General features: G+C 38.4%; 1 long non-coding RNA gene across 2 annotated transcripts; it reads right to left on the bottom strand.

Moving 5' to 3' along the window:
• Nucleotides 1-370: 370 nt before the first annotated feature.
• On the bottom strand, nt 371-15,443 carry LOC309823363. Of its 2 annotated transcripts, XR_014296819.1 has the most exons (4): nt 15,274-15,443; nt 6,213-6,391; nt 4,636-4,745; nt 371-2,038 (listed from the first exon to the last, which is right to left on the bottom strand). It is a non-coding gene; the product is annotated as an uncharacterized lncRNA (long non-coding RNA). The 2 variants fall into 2 exon arrangements; XR_014296820.1 differs by lacking the exon at nt 6,213-6,391 and having other exon boundaries at nt 373-2,038; nt 4,636-4,723.
• Nucleotides 15,444-15,476: the final 33 nt, after the last annotated feature.

Genomic DNA, 15,476 nt, shown 5'->3' with positions numbered 1-15,476 from the left:
CTACATGGTATATACAAGGAAATGTTTGCCATACCAGAAGAGGGAGGAATCTTACATTCTAATGCTTCTTTTTTCTCAAAGAAGCAGATAATGCTTAGTAGATAGTACTGATGAAATCTGCAGTTGATCAGTCTTTGTGCTACTGCCATGTAGCAGCTAACTTGGAACTATTAAAACTTTTTACGAAAAGCCACGTTCATTGTGTCCTCTGTAATTTTACAACTAGAGTAAAATATTTACTACAGTGCTGTTTTAACCTTTTCCTTTGCAAATATGGAGTTATGGCAAGAAGTACAGATCTTTAAGGAATAAGGACCAAACAACTTTAAAGAAAAAATACGTCATTTTAATTTATTGAAAATTCAATATACAATACAGCAATTTTTCTGAGATTTAACTGTAGGACATGATTGTTGCTGGTGTTTAGCAAAAGACTCTAGTTTACACTTACCACTAATAAAATGCCTTACTGAATAAAAACGATACCAAACAAAATAAATTCAAATATTTTCTTAAAAAATCATTTTAAAGTTAGTTCCATTCAGTCTAATGGCTAACACAATAACAGCAGATATACTAGTTTAATATAATTGGCTGTTTTTATACAGCACGTATCTTTCAGTCAACAAGTATATTATTAAATGATAGTGAACACTCAATATAACCATGTATAGAGAACTAGGAGATAAAATTCTAAGATTTACAACCCCATCTTTTTCTTAAATTGAAGTATAGTTGATTTACAATGTTGAGTTAATTTCTGCTCTACAGCAAAGTGATTCAGTTATACATAAATATGTATTCTTTTTCATAGTCTTTTCCAATATGTTTTATCACAGGGTGTTGAATATAGTTCCCTGTGCTATACAGTAGGACCTCATTGTTTATCCATCCTGTATATAATAGTTTGCATCTGCTAACCCCAACCTCCCAATCCATCTCTCCTCTCCCCACCCCCACTGCCTTGGCAAACACAGGTCTGTTCTCTATGTCTGTGAGTCTGTTTCTGTTTCGTAGGTAGGTTCATTTGTGTCATATTTTAGATTCCACATATAAGTGATATCATATGGTATTTTTCTTTCTCTTTCTGACTTCTTCACTTAGTATGATAACCTCCAGTTCCATCCATGTTGCTGCAAATGGCATTATTTCATTCTTTTTTATGGCTGAGTAGTATTGCATTGTATTATATGTACCACATCTTCTTTATCCATTCATCTCTAGGTGGACATTTAGGTGGTTTCCATGTCTTGGCTATTGTGAATAGTGCTGCTATGACCATAGGGGTGCATGTATCTTTTTGAATTATAGTTTTGTCTGGATATATGCCCAGGAGTGGGATTGCTGGATCATATGGTAATTCTATTTTTAGTTTCTTGAGGAACCTCCATACTGTTCTTCATAGTGGCTGCACAAATTTACATTTCCACCAACAGTGTAAGAGGGTTCCCTCTTCTCCACACCCTCTCCAGCATTTGCTATTTGTAGACTTTTTAATAATGGCTATTCTGACTGGTGTGAGGCAGTATCTCATTGTAGTTTTGATTTGCATATCTCTGATAATTAGCCATGTTGAGACTTTTTTCATTTGCCTGTTGGCCATCTGTATGTCTTCTTTGGAGAAATGTATATTTAGGTCTTCTGCCCATTTTTCGATTGGGTACAAGCCCATCTTTTATAGCTACCCCAACAGTCTAATTCTAAAGAGGATAAAGCCAATGACTTTCCTCACATGAGCTCATGGCTGAAGTTGCTTTGCTATCAAAATCTATATTTTTGATCTGTTATGAGCATTGAGACAAAACTTCAAATATTTCCCCCAAAAGAAGCATGATGCACCTTGTGATTGCCTATTCACCAACAGCAAGCACTACATTCAAAACCATTTCATCCCAGGAATTAAATTAGGTCATCCACATTCATTGGCATTTCCTCCAGTGTAGTATGGTAGAAAGGCTCAGTGTCACAAAGAATCTTCTTCTTTTCTTCAATGTTAAAGGCCACAGCCTTCCTCCCAAATTGACTCCCACTGCCAATTCTGAACAAAAGAAAAATTATTAATCAGAATATCACTTATCAAGCACTACATAAAGTACTAATGATATGAGCTACTTGTTAACCATCAGTGGCTGTTTATTTGCCAAGATTATACTTAGAGGACTTCTAATTGGAGTACTAGATCCTAGTCACAATATCTAGAGAAAAAAAAAAGATATCTTTTGTGGTTAGCTCAAAAAGATTCTTCTGGTTGCAAGATCAGATTCTATCAGGTGGCTTGAGTGTTATTACTTACAGAGCAGATGACAGTATTGTGTTTGGGGTAGTGAAATTAAAGCCCCTACCTAAGTGGGCCAAGAGCAGGTGTCAGCCTGGGACAAACATAAATACCAGGGACGAAACAAAAGGAACAGCTGTGTAATCCATTTTGACACAATTTTGGAACTCTAAACTGAAAATATAAACTGGGGAATGTTAACTATTGTTTAGGACTATGCCGTCCAATGCAATAGCCACTAGCTACATGTGGCTATTTAAACTAAAATGAAAATTTAGCTCCTCAGTTGCATTAATCATATTTCAGTAGCCGCACATGGCCTGTCACTACTGTGTTGGGCAGTGCAGATATAAAACATTTCCCTCACTACAGAAAGTTCTATTGGACAGATTTGATCCAGGACTTAAAACTTTTTCCAGTGTGGGGGAAACCTCTAAAAATTTATTATGGTAACCCATATTTATCATTGCTTTCTGCTCAGGTCACCTCATACACTGTAGCAGATGCCTGAGATATGTTTACCACCATAGCTTTCTACTAAAACAGATGATAGAACCAATCAAAAATGTCTTGGCTGGAGCAACTTAAAATACCAAATAACCAGTACAAGAGGAAAACAAATATGAGAATACTGACTTGCTCTTTAACCAAACAACATGCTATTTCACTTATGAATCTATGTCCTAAATCAGGCCAGTGCCATGTCTGAGCATCACCTCATTATCTATTCTTACCAACTACTATATTTTTTGACAAGTTATTTTTATATTAGTAGCAAGACATAATTCAATTTATTTAGTGATAAAGCTACTGTAACTAAGCCAGGGTCAATATAAATTGCCACCAGAAGATGCTGAGAAACATCTTAATTACAGAGGAATCACCAAGAAAGCACAAGACATGAGCAACATGACTTAAAAAAAAAAAAAGACTCGTGTAAGTTAAGACAACCAGATCTAACAGCATTATTGATTTTCCCTTTGAATATCTACTCTGTAGGGTCCAAAATCTGGGCTACATTTCACACTGTTTTCCCACTGTGTTCTGTTTAAGCACGAATATTTCCAAGTACAATTTAAATACGACTTACGTGTTACTACATTTCCTGATTCAAGGTTGTCTGGCTGACAAAATCATACTTGAAAAGCAACACATGAATTTATTTTTCCAGAATAAAAGCAAGTAATTCAATGAAGATGACAAATACTCAACTGAAAATATAGTTTTCATAAGTAGTGGGCAAGTCATAGTTTATAACCATAGACATTAGTTGTACATAAAAATCATGAGCCTGAGATATGATAATATCTGTTCAAATTCTGATTCAAAAAGCAACTTCTATACAATCTTTCAGGGCACAAAATAGTAGCGAACTGCATATATATCACACAGCTCACTGGAGTATGGTCTTTATTCCCCCACGTAGCTTGAGCTGACAAAGATGATGAAAAATCTTCCCCTTGAAACCATCTTTTAGTAGGTAAATATTGTAATTAAATTAAATGCCAGTAAGTCAGTAGTAATCAAAATGCGTTTGGTCCCTTATCTGAATTCCCTCTTGGTAATGTCTCTTTCTTTCTGTCACCACCTGTAAAATATTAATAAGCCTTAACTCTCAGGAGTCATTTGTTGAGTCAGGGTTTAAATTGGTACATGTGTATGAGACCATGCATCCCTGGCTGCTACAGCACCATGGCTAACAGGGCTTGAAAGGAAACAGTCTTATTTTGAGCAGGGGGCAAAGACAATGCGGCACTTCACAGCTACATTGTAACTAGATCCTGCTTCAGTTTTTAAGGAAATAATTAGAAATTAACAGTGTCTTAAGTAGCAATACTAGGCAAGAATAGCTCTTGCCACATCAGAACTGAAATTCCTGGCATGCGTTTTCTCAGAGCCAGTCTACCCTTTGTCTGTGTTCTGAAAAAGAACAGCCTGTTTACTGGCCGGTCTCTCATATGTCACAAAGAGCATACAATTCCTTCCCTACAGTATTTCAGAGAGGAAAATGTTAATTCAGATCAGAGTCAGAATAAAAAGCCATTTGACTTCTCTATCCCTACCATTGGAAGGAACCAGTTAGAGAAATTCATTCTATTAATTCTGCCTAAATTCTGTACCAAATCTTAGAACAAAATACCCTGGAGTTACCTGCAGTTTTTCTACTATCTGGTATGGTTGTTTTTTTCCTTGCGTTTACTCTGTCAGCTTTATTACAAGCACTAAGACACTACAGATACTAGTTACTTCAATTTTAGCACAGAGATTAAATAAGTTAAAAAAATAATCCTGGCTATAATTTTTATGTATATCAATTAGAAAAACATTACCCTCTTTCAAAATTATTATAAGATATTCACCTTTTCAGAGGTCAGCTCTTCTTTCTTCACCAGAATTTGAAATGGATTTCTCAGGAACTTGTTGAGGTCTTCAGCATATCAATTGGCACTAAGGCAGAAAGCAACACAACCTTAAAAAAGAGACAATGACTATGTTGACATATCAATTATAACAGTTTTCATAATAATACTTAGAGAAATAATGTTTGAGACCAAGCGTCCCTGTCTTACTACAGAACTGAGCTAGACAGAGATTGTAGGACACAATTGCTTTCGGCAGAGGAAAGGACAATATAGCACTTTACAGCTATATTGTAACAATGAACCCAACCTGCCAGCTGCAGAAAAATCACGTGCACACCTGAGTCCTTGTGTTTGATTTCTGGTAAATCTCGTGGATTTGACCTTTAATCCTTTGGCTCAACATTTTTACTGGCTTCATCCAAAATAAGCATCTTGATCCATTTTGGAAAGCGAAAAAAAAAGTCTTACTTAAGAGTGAGTTGTGCATAGAGACTTCCTTCCAGAGACTACAGTACAGAAGGAGAGGGGGGAAGAATAAGTTTATGTGAAGAAACCTGACAAACTACCTCAGCCAGGTGAGGTAGAATGAGATGAAATAGAATGAGATAGAATAGATAGAATAGAATGAGATGAAAATGTTACTTTACCTCTGTGGTCTTCCTCCCCAACACCCATAACTACAGTCTTATCTTGAGAAAAACATCAGACAAATTCCAACACAAGTGCATCCTACTAAATATCTGACCAGTGCTTCTCAAAATGGTGAAGGTCAGGCTTCCCTGGTGGCACAGTGGTTAAGAATCCACCTGCTAATGCAGGGACATGGGTTCGAGCCCTGGTCCAGGAAGATCCCACATACCGCAGAGCAACTAAGCCCGTGCGTCACAACTACTGAGTCTGCACTCTAAAGCCCGCGAGCCACAACTACTGAGCCCGTGTGCCACAACTACTGAAGCCCACATGCCTAGAGCCCATGTTCCACAACAAGAGAAGCCGCCACAATGAGAAGTCCATACACCGCAACAAAGAGTAGCCCCTGCTCGCCACAACTAGAGAAAGCCCACACGTAGCAATGAAGACCCAATGCAGCCAAAAATAAATAAATAAAATAAATAAATTTTTTAAAAATGGTGAAGGTCATCAAAAAAAAGGAAATATTTGAATAACTGTTACAGCCAAGAAGAGCTTAAGGAGGCATGACAATTAAATGTCACGTGGTATCCTGATTGGGATCCTGGAATAGAAAAAGAACATTAGGCGAAAACTAAGGAAACCTGAATAAATTCTGGACTTTAGTTCATAATAATGTGTCAGTGTTGGTTCATTAATTTTAACAAATGTGCCATACTAATGTAAGCTGTTAACACTATAGGAAGCTGGGAACTCTCTTCTCAATCTTCCTATAAATCTAAAACTGTTCTAAAAAATAAAGCGTATTAAAGAAAAGTATTAGTATCACCTCTAGATATTCATGCATGGCAACTGGCTTAAACGATTAGGATAATTATTTTCCCTCCCATAACCCAAATATCACGGGTTAAAATATGCCCTAGGAAAAATATGGCAATACTTACAATGATATATTCTATTTAACATATCAAATGGTCTCCCTGGAGTACCAGGACATCATGTGCTCCCTCCTCCACAAGCCTGAAGTTTTTGCATTTTATTTTGAACACTGGTTCCACACAATGCAGGCATGACAAGTTGCTCCAACATAGTAGTATCCAAGTGCCAGAACTACCTTTTGGATCTAAAAGTCAAAAGCTTAAATTATTACGTTACACAAATAAAGGCTCCATCAAATGACTTTCAAAGCACATGGCTAAATGCTAAACTGTTCATATTTAGTTTAAAATTCTGGTCTGCGAACAGCTTTTATGCAGCACAATACAGAATCACTTCCAAGCTTACAATGCAGACAAATTAAACTGCTTCAAGATAAAATCCCTTTAAGCAACTCATTTAAAAAAAATTTTTTATTGGGGTGTAGTTGATTTATAATGTTGTGTTAGTTTTAGGTGTACAGCAAAGTGGATCTGTTATACATATACATATATGCACTCTTTTTTAGATTCTTTTCCCATATAGGCCATTACGGAGTACTGAGTAGAGTTCCCTGTGTTATATATAAGCATCTCATCTTTAATTAAATTTTTGTGCCTTTTCAAACTTGGGATCCTTAGTTTCCTAGAGATACCAGCTAGATAATTAAAGAACCAAACAATTAAAGAACAAACAGTTCCTACATTTTTCTTTTACATGTAAGACATGTAAGTAGTGAAATAAGCTCTACATTTACAGCTCCAAGGCAAATTGTTCTGATATGTATTCCTTGATTATCATTCACTTTAAAAATAAATATCTTTCCAATAGGAAACTTATATAGCCCTGATCTTAATAAAGCCTAAAGCTTTGCTAAGAAAAGCTTTATTTCATAGCTAACATAGCAGTAAGCTTTGAAAACAGACAGCAGGCAACAGATGTATCACAAATGACAAAGATTCCCAACTAATTACAGATACTGCATTTTTCATGTTGCAAAATTGCATTTAAACTTAACAACAATAACACAAAGTGCATGTATCCTGAAAGAAAGAAAGCTTTAGTTTCTCAGTCTACTGAGTACAGCCCTGCAAACCATAAATGCAAGCCTAGTTTAATTTGAAACAAAACCAAAAACTCTATGCATGCATGGACAATAGTTTTTAAAAAGGTTCTTTATACTAAGTCATAAGCTGTTCTTCACTTTTGTAAAACCTGAAGCATCTGGGAATTTATGTCCCCCTGGGGGAAGCCCTACATCAGTGACTGAAGGTGGATATACCAGCTTGCTGGCTCCCTAGTGAGGACAAGGGGGATATTCACCAAAGAAACTGGCCTACATGCTCAGTGACTGACACCATCCTCTACTGTTGTGTTTCAGTATCAAGTAGAGCTCTCTATTGTGGATGCATCATGAATACTAAAAAACACTTCATCATCTCATCTTATTAAAGTCATGAAAGACTAAAAATGAGCACTTGTTCCAGAATGAGGCAGATCAAAGAGACATGACAACTAAATTCAACATGTGATCCTGGATTAGACTATAGACCACTAAAAAAGCAGCTTTTCTTTTTTTTTTTTTGTCCCACCCCAAACCAGTTTTTCTTTTGGTAAAATGTACATTTGTTGGACAACTGGCTAAATCTTAATAAGTCTGCTGATTAGATAATAATATTGCATCAAAATTAATTTCTTGATTTTGATAACTGTACTATGATGTAAGAGAATGCTATTTTATACATAGTTTTTAATGCATGTCAATCTGTCTCCTCATTTGGCATAGCACTTTTCCTTTTTCGCTACCATTTCTTCCTTCATTAAGAGAGGTATCGGTTTCCAAACACTGGGATGAATGTTTATAATGGAGCCTCTACACCGTTTGTTTTTGGTGTGTTATCACAAGTCTGTTAATCAATGTTCCAAAGTTCTATGGGAAATGTGGGTTCAACACTGTACCTTCAAACCACTGAAGGATTTGCAAATGATATTTTATCATTTTCTAGTATAGTATATAACCTGGCTTTAGACTCTCTTATTTCACACTTCCAGTAAGTTTTAACACCATATTTTCTATCAAGTTGATACGTAGCTGTTATCATCTACTATTTTAAGACCACCATGTCTACTCGTCACTGTGTAGATCATTATGAGGGCTAAGATTTATGTAATATAAAAATAGGAGTACTGTGTCAATGGAGAACTGAAACTAAACTGTCACCCAGTTGAAACCAGACTATCAAACCAAACTGTCAACTAGTTATTTTATCTTTTATGGCAAAATTGCCTTATGACCACTTGGTTATGCAGCAAAAATGTCTACAGCAAAGATGCTTATGGCAAAAATACCAGACACATACCACAGATGTTTGAACCTTGTGAATATACTGAAAACTACTAAATTGTAAAATTTGGGGTAACTTCTATGATATATGAGTTATATCTCAATTAAAACCATTTTTTTTGTTTTGTTTTTGTTTTGTTGTTTTTTTAGAGAAATAGGAATGCCACTTAGTAGGTTAAAGCATTTGACCAGATGATGGTGTTTCTGACCTAAGTGTGTGGTGGTATTGGGCAGAATGAATTAATTAGATTAAAAAACATGTAGGCAATAGAATAGCACTTGGTGATTACTCAGATGTGGGTGGAACAAAATGAGGGGAGGGAGAGGGAGAGATGTTCAAGGACTCCCAAATTTCTGACATTAACTTTGTGGGCAATGATGTTATAATCTACTGAATTATGACAGTCTGCAGGGAAAAGCAGGATTAGCACAGGATTGTGAGTTAAATTTCAAATATATTGAGTTTGGGGTATCTGTAGCACACCAAGTGGAGATGTTGAGTAGGCAGTTGAACAACATGTGATGTTCAGAAGAAATCTGAGTTAGAGACAGAATATGGGGGTTTTCAACAAAGCTATAGGAGTAGATGAGATCCAGAAGATCCCACTTCCAACATAAAGTGTTGAGGAGTTCCAACATCTAAGGGTCTGGTAATCTAGCAAGAGACTGAGAAAGAGAGGAGAGAGTAAAAGGAAAACTAGACTTACTTAAAAGAGAAGAGCCAAGAGAAGAATTTATTCTAAAAGAAGGGTGTGACCTAAGAATGGTTGGCAACCTTTTTCTGAAAAGGGCCAGATAGATTAAAAATATATTTGGCTCACAGGCCATATAAAAACATGCTGAAGCTGGATTTGGTTCACATGCTGTAGTTTGCCCAAACACTGGATTAGGGTGTTAAATGTTGCTAAGAGGTCAAGAATCCATTGGCTTTAGGGACAAGAAAATTATTGGTAACCTTAGCAGGAATAGTTTCAGGAGAGGGGTGAGGACAGAAGAACAACAGGTTGAGAAGAGAATGGGAAGTAAAGAAATAGAAACCTCAGGGTAGACAGTTCTTAAAAAACTGATTAAAAATGGGAAAAGAAAGAGAGTGTTAGGTGCGAGGAAAAACAGGGACTTACTCCCTGAAGAAGAGACTACGGAATATTTAAATACTGGTGGGAAGGATTTAGTAAAGAGGGAGTGGTTAACCATCCAGGTGATAGAAGTGATAACTGATGGTAGAGATCCCTGAGATGGTGAGAGGGGAAGGATTCAGAGCACAGGCAAAGGGACTAGACTTCGATGGAAGTTGGATGGCTGCAGATGAAGGTGGGTGGGCAGCTTTGCTGGCAGGAAGCTCAGAAGCTTGGGTATTCTATTTTCTCAGTAACATTGAGACCATTTGCTGAAAATGGCTTATTAGGGATGTCACAGGCTTGAAAAAAGTGAAGAGGATTTGAAACAGCAGTTGCATAAAAAGGAAGAATGAGGGGGCTAGAGAAGCACAATGGGCCTGCTGTGCAGTGTGAAAACCCAGGTGAAGTTGACTACCATGAATTTATTTTAGTACCAAGTCTTTCAAGTGTGCAAGTTTCTCCAGCTCTTCTGGGAGGCTTGCTGCAGGCAGAAGAATACAGACAGTTGGATTCATCTATGGTTGAAGTTTTCCCTGTTGGATAACAGCTAGTAATAATTGGTAGCATTTATAAACCTTGGGGATGACAGAGTAGGTTTTCGTTAGTTATGATTTTAGAGATAAAGTCTCAGATATGTTAAGTGACTTGTTTACGATCACGTGGGTAATAGTGAGTAGTTGCTAAGATTAGACCTTCAGTTTTCATAATTCCACATTCTCTTCAAGGTGGTGGCAAAGTTTTGTAGTATTTTTGGAGAAAAACTGGGAAAAGTTCCCAAGAGGAATTTTAGAGAATGGTTTGTAAGTGAACTATGTTAACACTGTAAATGCTAAGGAAATAAAACAATATACAAAGAAATATAAAACTCCTACGAAGCTTGACATTTGGTTTTTAAAATATACTAAGTCTACTTCACCATAAACAGCTGACCATAAACCTACTTTCTGGCTTTATCCCTCACCCTGTAGTCATTATCTTTCCCTTGGGGCTTGTTAATGTTTCTTCCTGTTTATAACACAATGACAATGAAAACCATATAAAATTATACATGGGGAGCAATTACTGAGACTAACATATAAATATTTTATTATATTAGCCTGGCTTACAGATATTGATTTGGTAAAATTGGTATATTTTGGTCTAAGGTATCTGTTTTAACTATTATTGAACAGTACATTTCTTTTCACTGAAATTCACAATATTCATAACATTCTTAATTACCTGGCTTTTTTCAACTTAAAATTAAAATATTTAGGGAGGTGGAGTCAAGATGGCGGTGTGGGAAGCCGTGAAGTTAGCGTCTCCCCACAACTAGGGTGCCTGCCGGCCGCTGGTGGCGGACTCTGATGCCCAAGGAGATGGGAGGAACCCCAAAGTGAACCAGTAGGAGGTAGGGGGACTGAGCGGGGAGGAGAAGTGGAGGCAAGACAGGAACGGCGCCCCTGAGGCTGGGGAGATCAGGAGAGGCAGGCGGGAGGGGCCCTCTGGAAGGAGCGGGAGAGGAGTGGAGAGTGATTGCCCCACCCACTCAGGCACGGGGAACCTGCTGAGCTCCCAGGCCGGTCCCCTGCCCTCCAAGGGCACCCCCCACCCCAGCCTGCCGCATTGGTCCTCTGGGCATAGGAGGGAGGCCCGGGGGCCCCCCCAGGGAGGGGCCCTCCCAGACCAGAAGAGCAGGAGAGGAGAGGAGGATGTTTGCCCCACCCACTGGAGCCCAGGAAGCCTGCCCGCTCCCCGCCCGCTTCTTTCCCCTCCTCAACACATTAAAAGGATCATACACCATGATCAAGTGGGATTTATCCCAGGGATGCAAAGATTCTTCAATATATGCAAATCAATCAATGTGATACACCACATTAACAAATTAAGGAATAAAAACCACATGATCATCTCAATAGATGCAGAAAAAGCTTTTGAAAAAATTCAACACCCAGTTATTATAAAAACTCTTCAGAAAATGGGCATAGAGGGGATCTACCTCAACATAATAAAGGCCATATATGACAAACCTACAGCAAGCATCATACTCAATGGTGAAAAACTAAAAGCATTTCGACTAAGATCAGGAAAAAGACAAGGATGTCCACTCTCGCCACTCTTTTTCAACATAGCTTTGGAAGTCCTAGCCACAGCAATCAGAGAAGAAAAAGAAATAAAAGGAATACAAATTGGAAAAGAAGAAGTAAAACTGTCACTGTTTGCCTATGACATGATAATATACATAGAAAATCCTAAAGAGGCCACCAGAAAACTACTCGAACTAATCAATGAATTTGGTAAGGCTGCAGGATACAAAATTAATGCACAGAAATCTCTGGCATTCCTATATACCAACAATGAAAAATCAGAAAGAGAAATTAAGGAAACACTCCCATTTACCACTGCAACAAAAAGAATAATACCTAGGAATAAACCTGCCTAAGGAGGCAAAAGACTTGTACTCAGAAAACTATACAACACTGATGAAAGAAATCAAAGATGACATAAACAGATGGAGAAATATACCATGTTTCTGGATTGGAAGTATCAATATTTTGAAAATGACTATACTACCTAAAGCAATCTACAGATTCAATACAGTCCCTATCAAACTACCAATGGCATTCTTCACAAAATTAGAACAAAAAATTTTACAATTTGTATGGAAACACAAAAGACCCTGAATAGACAAAGCAATCTTGAGAAAGAAAAACGGAGTTGGAGGAATTAGACTCCCTGACTTGAAACTATACCACAAAGCTACACTAATCAAGACAGTATGGTACTGGGACAAAAACAGAAATATAGCTCGATGGTACAGGATAGAATGCCCAGAGATAAACCCATGCACATTTGGGCACCTAATTTAACAAAGGAGGCAAGAATATACAATGGAGAAAGGATAGCCTCTTCAATAAGTGGTGCTGGGAAAACTGGACAGCTACATGTAAAAGAATGAAATTAGAACACTACCTAACACCATACACAAAAATAAACTCCAAATGGATTAAAGACCCAAATGTAAGACCAGACACTATAATACTCTTAGAGGAAAACAGGAAAAACACTCTTTGACATAAACCACAGCAAGATCTTTTTTGACCCACCTCCTAGAGTAATGGAAATAAAAAAAAAAATAAACAAATGGGACTTAATGAAACTTAAAAGCTTTTGCACAGCAAAGGAAACCATAAACAAGACAAAAAGACAACCCTCAGAATGGGAGAAAACATTTGCAAATGAAACAGCAAAGGATTAATCTCCAAAATATACAATCAGCTCATGGAGCTCAATATTAAAAACAAACAAACAATCCAGTTAAAAAATGGGTGGAAGACCTAAATAGACATTTCACCAAGGAAGACATACAGATGGCCAAGAGGCACATGAAAAGATGCTCAACATCACTAATTATTAGAGAAATGCATATCAAAACTAAAATGAGGTATCACCTCACTCATGCCAGTCAGAATGGCCATTAACAAAAAATCTAGAAACAATAAATGCTGGAAGGGGTGTGGTGAAAAGGGAACCCTCTTGCACTGTTGGTGGGAATGTAAACTGATACAACCACTATGGAAAACAGTATGGAGGTTACTTAAAAAACTAAAAATAGAACTACCATATGACTCAGCAATCCTACTACTGGGCATATACCCTGAGAAAACCATAATTCAGAAAGAGATATGTACCACAACGTTCATTGCAGCACTAGTTACAATAGCCAGGACATGGAACAAACCTAAATGTCCATCGACAGATGAATGGGTAAAGAAGATGTGGCACATATATACCACGGAATATTACTCAGCCATAAAAAGAAATGAAATTGAGTTATTGGTAGTGAGGTGGATGGACCTAGAGTCTGTCATACAGAGTGAAGTTAAGTCGGAAAGAGAAAAACAAATACTGTATGCTAAAGCATATATATGAAATTTTAAAAAAATGGTACTGATGAACCTAGTTGCAGGGCAGGAATAAAGAGGAAGACATAGAAAATGGACTTGAGGACGTGGGGTGGGAGGGTGAAGCTGGGGTGAAGTGAGAGTAGCATCTACATATATACACTACCGAATGTAAAATAGTTGGCTGGTGGGAAGCAGCTGCATAGCACAGGGAGATTGGCTTGATGCTTTGCATGACCTAGAAGGGTAGGATAGGGAGGATGGGAGGGAGGCTCAAGAGGGAGGGGATAGGGGGACATGTGTATGCATATGGCTGATTCCCTTTGTTGTGCAACAGAAACTAACACAGTATTGTGAAGCAGTTATACTCCAATAAAAATCTATTAAAAATATAGTTAATTATTTAATGATTTATGCCAAAAATTCACATTTACTAAAAGTCAAAGTATAATGGCTAATCATAGTTAAAATTAACTAATTTCAGTGTCCCAGGCACTTGACAAGAATTTAATACAACAATCCTATGACGTGGATACAATTATTATCATTTCTATTTTAAAGAGGAAATGGAGGCCCAGAAAGATTACATAACTTGCCTACTGCCATCAAAGTGGCAAAGTTACGCTTTGAACCCAGGTGTGTCTCATTCCAGAGTACACTTCATTGCCTTAATCACTACCTTGACAGTTTAATACAGTTTCTTCCCCCAAATATAAAGTAAACGCCACAGCAGAGAACCTGAATATAAAACAACTCTCCAGCCCCTCTGAAAGATAAATTTGCTTTTGTTAAGTAGATTCATTCCAACAATTATAAGAGCTCCCCGGGAAATCTTTCTTTGAATTGCACACCTGAGAGGGACAACAGAACTGAAATTGGATTTTTTTTTTTTTTTTTTTTGCGGTAGGCGGGCCTCTCACTGTTGTGGCCTCTCCCGTTGCGGAGCACAGGCTCCGGACGCGCAGGCACAGCGGCCATGGTTCACGGGCCCAGCCGCTCCGCGGCATGTGGGATCTTCCCGGACAGGGGCACGAACCCGTGTCCCCTGCATCGGCAGGCGGACTCTCAACCACTGCGCCACTAGGGAAGCCCTGAAATTGGGTTTTAAAGTGTCCTGGCTACATTACTTACTGGTTGCATAACCTTGGATTAGACCTTTTGGGTTTCATCGGAACACGGATTATAACACTCCCCATACAGGGAGTGCTATGAAAGGACACTGTAAATGGTTAGGAGGTGTATAAATGGTATTCTTGCCTAGGATTGCCAGATAAAAAACAGGACGCACAGTTAAATTTCAGACAAATAAAAAATAATGTTTTATATTTTAATTTTATTTGATATCAGAGACATATTTTTACTAAAAAAAATTGTGTTGTTTTTCTGAAATTTAAATTTTAGCTAGCATTCTGTATTTTTATTGCTAAATCTGGCAACCCTATTCTTGCCCGCATAGGTAGGGGAGCACGGAGGATGGCAGGCCCAGCTCCCTTCCCCCCACCCCCACCCCTAAGTGGAGAAAACGAAGGCAAAGGGCGGGCTGAAGAGTGAACCTAGGGAGGGGAAAGAAAGGGAAGGGCTGGGTGTAGGAGGACTCCTTCTCAGGGGTGGGACTGAAAGCAGAATCCCCTGACAAGCAGATTCTACCGAGCCTCCGGTACCTCCGCAACTCTTTCACAGCTCAGGCCGGCCAACACCCCACGCCCCCATCCCTGGGCAGAAACACAGCCGTCCTACCACCCACCGTTGCCTCGGCAGCGGCAGCGGCAGCAGCAGCAGCAGCGGGCTCTGGAATGACTGCCACTGGTTCCTCTCAGTCGCCACCAGCAGCATCGACACCACAGAGGCCGCCGCCATGTTCCTGGAGCCCGGACGCTTGTTGAAGTGCGGCTGCGTCTCAGATGTCACCCAAATCGTCCCTCCATACCGCATAGAAGTCTCTTGTCC

This window comes from Grampus griseus, assembly GCF_964374135.1.
Source record: "Grampus griseus genome assembly, chromosome: 5".
Lineage (NCBI taxonomy): Eukaryota > Metazoa > Chordata > Mammalia > Artiodactyla > Delphinidae > Grampus > Grampus griseus.
Note: the sequence above shows the minus strand (reverse complement) of the source record. Positions and strands in the feature narration are given on the sequence as shown.